General features: G+C 43.3%; 1 non-coding gene across 1 annotated transcript; it reads left to right on the forward strand.

The window, feature by feature from the left end:
* Window positions 1-639: 639 nt before the first annotated feature.
* trnas-gcu (transfer RNA serine (anticodon GCU)) lies at window positions 640-721 on the forward strand. Its single transcript has one exon. It is a non-coding gene; the product is annotated as a tRNA-Ser (tRNA).
* The last annotated feature ends 2,238 nt before the right edge of the window (window positions 722-2,959 follow it).

The raw sequence follows: 2,959 nt of genomic DNA on the forward strand, positions 1-2,959 counted from the left end.
ACAGATCAAGGTTTTTGCATTGTTGAGTTCAATTGTCAGTTTAGCCTTATTTTGGATTTTGAAATTGTCTGTTCTGTACACAAGTGCGTGTCAAAAACGTCTGAGCGGAAGTTAGGTGTTCCGAATAATGACATTGAGCACTATGCACTCTCCTCCAGTCTGGAAAACAATTCCTCACAGTCAATTTAATAGACAATAGATAACTGGTGCAGGTGTCGGCCATTCTGTCCTTCGAGCCAGCACCACCATTGATTATGATCATGGCTGAACATCCTCAATCTGTATCCTGTTCCTGCCTTATCCCCATAACCCTTGATTCCACTATCGTTAAGAGCTCTATCCAACTCTTTATTGAAAGAACACCTCCTGCTGTCAGGGGTTCTTCATTCCGAAAGCTTCAAATCTTCACAGAATTCAACAGACCTTGTTACATATTCATTTCCTCATTTTTGTTCAGATCACTGTGTGCATAGTGTGACAGTGGGAGTGCATTTGCCCCACAACCCAGGGGTCAGACCATAGTCTTGGAACCGTACTGTGCTATTTATCATTTTACCAACACCAGGGAGAAATATCTGCTGCTCTGCATAATTTACCCAATTCAATTATTCATAAGGTCATAGCCATTACTGGCTCTGTGACGAGATGGCCGAGAGGTTAAGGCGATGGGCTGCTAATCCGTTGTGATCTGCACGCGTGGGTTCGAATCCCACTCTCGTCGCTGTCATCAATGGCATTTTCGTGGTGCTGTTTTCAGATGATCACAGCTGTCATATTGAAACTGGAACGCAAATGGTCAGTTTATACGCATTTACACTATTACAAAATTTCAAAGAATGGTCTGAGACTGTTGACTAATCTGTATTGAAATGTAGTTTGAATTGGGATAATGAAAGGGAGCGCGGTTTCCTTTTGCAAATCAAGTTGCTGTGAACGTTTTTTCGTATGAAAGACATCCAGGAAAATCAAATAACGAGAGCTGCGAAGTGCATGTTTATGCAAAGGAATTCTTAATGAACGTTTTGTCAGATGAAATCTGAAGGAGATTGAATAGAAGTAATTCATCATGGTGAGAAGAGCACAGCGAGACAGCACAAAATGATAGCGATATTTCAAAGGGGCAGGGCGTGGGTGTAGGGGCACTGAGAACTGGCTGTAAATGCACAGTGGAGAATTGCCAATGTGGGTGCCGTGCATGGGCACGGAAAGACTTACATATTGGTCTCGCCCTCGCCCCTTGCTCTCGCCATTGTGAATGCTGGACATAAGGCACAGATAAACACAAGACGTGGGAAGCAAGCTCCCTCTCGTTATGCACACACTGGATGCATCACATTGAACTATGAACAACTGGAGAAATCAGCATGTTACCTTTAGGGAGGGAAACTAAACTGTGGATCAATAACTTCAGATTCATGCAATATAAACATGAAAAATAATTTAAAATGTAGGGTGTAGGTTTGCTTGCTCAGCTGTAGCTTTGATATCCAGACATTTCATTACTTGGCTAGGTAACATCATCATCAGTGGCAACCTCCAAGTGAAGCGAATCTGTTGTCTCCTGCTTTCTATTTATATCTTTCTCCTCGATGGGGTTCCTGGGGTTTGTGGTGATGTCATTTCCTGTTCGTTTTCTGAGGGGTTGATAGATGGCATCGAGATCTATGTGTTTGTTTGTGGCGTTGTGGTTGGAGTGCCAGGCCTCTATGAATTCTCGGGCGTGTCTTTGATTAGCCTGTCCCAGGATAGATGTGTTGTCCCAGTCGAAATGGTGGTATTTTTAATCCGTGCGTAGGGCTACGAGGGAGAGAAGGTCGTGTCTTTTTTTGGCTAGCATGGAATTTTGTAGATGACGTTGGTTTTGTCTGTGGATTGTTCTGGTTCTTTTAAGTTTGTTAGTTTTTGTTTGAGAGTGTTGGTGGGTTTTTATGCTACTAGGATTCCGAGGGGTCTTAGTAGTCTGGCTGTCATATCTGAAACTTCTTTGATGTATGGTAAGCTGCTTATGGTTTCTGGCTGTGTTTAGTCTGCTTGTCGTGGTTTGTCCTTGAGGAATGTGTGGACTGTATTTTTTTAGGTATCTGTTCTTCTCGAATACATTGTAAAGGTGGTTTTCCTCTGTTGTCCGAAGTTCGTCTGTGCTGCAGTGTGCGGTGGCTCGTTGGAATACTGTTCTAACGCAGCTTCGTTTGTGTATGATGGGATGGTTACTGGTGTAGTTAAGTATTTGGTCAGTGTTTGTCGCTTTTCTGTATGCAAAGGTTTGTAGTTCTCTGTTGTCCTTTCTTTCTACTGTGTCTTTCAGGAATGCGAGTTCGTTGTCAGTTTCTTCCTCCTTGTTGAACTTTATGCCTGTGAGAGTGTTGTTGATGATGTTAAATGTCTTTACTATCTTGTTTCGTTTTGTGATGACAAATGTGTCATCTGCGTAGCGGACCCAGATTTTGGTTTGATTGTTGCTAGGGCTGTTTGTTCTAGTCTTTGCATTACCGCTTCTGCTATGAATCCTGATAGCGGAGATCCCATGGATGGGCCATTGGGGGTTTGTTTGTCGACTATGTTGTTGAAAGTGAAGTGGGTGGTGAGGCACAGGTCCACAAGCTTCATGATGTTTTCGTTGGTAATGTGATTGATGGTGGTTGGTGTGTGTGATGGTCTCTTGGAAAAGTGTGTTTCCTTTGCCAGGTCGATGTTGATGAAGGTGAACAGTGCCATTATGTCGAATGAGACCATTGCTTCCCCTTCCTCTACTTTGGTGTTTTTGATGATTTTTAGGAATTCCTGGGTGGAGTGGATGGAGTGCTGTGACTCTTCTATGAGGTATTTCAGTCTTGCGTGTAGTTCTTTGTCAAGTCTGTAAGTTGGTGTTCCGGGTAATGAGACTATGGGTCTGAGGGGGCTCCTGGTTTATGGATTTTTGGTAGTCCAGTTCGACTTGGCCAACACATTGATACTGGGA

The sequence above is a fragment of the Chiloscyllium punctatum genome, chromosome 18 (assembly GCF_047496795.1).
Source record: "Chiloscyllium punctatum isolate Juve2018m chromosome 18, sChiPun1.3, whole genome shotgun sequence".
In the NCBI taxonomy this organism is placed as follows: domain Eukaryota; kingdom Metazoa; phylum Chordata; class Chondrichthyes; order Orectolobiformes; family Hemiscylliidae; genus Chiloscyllium; species Chiloscyllium punctatum.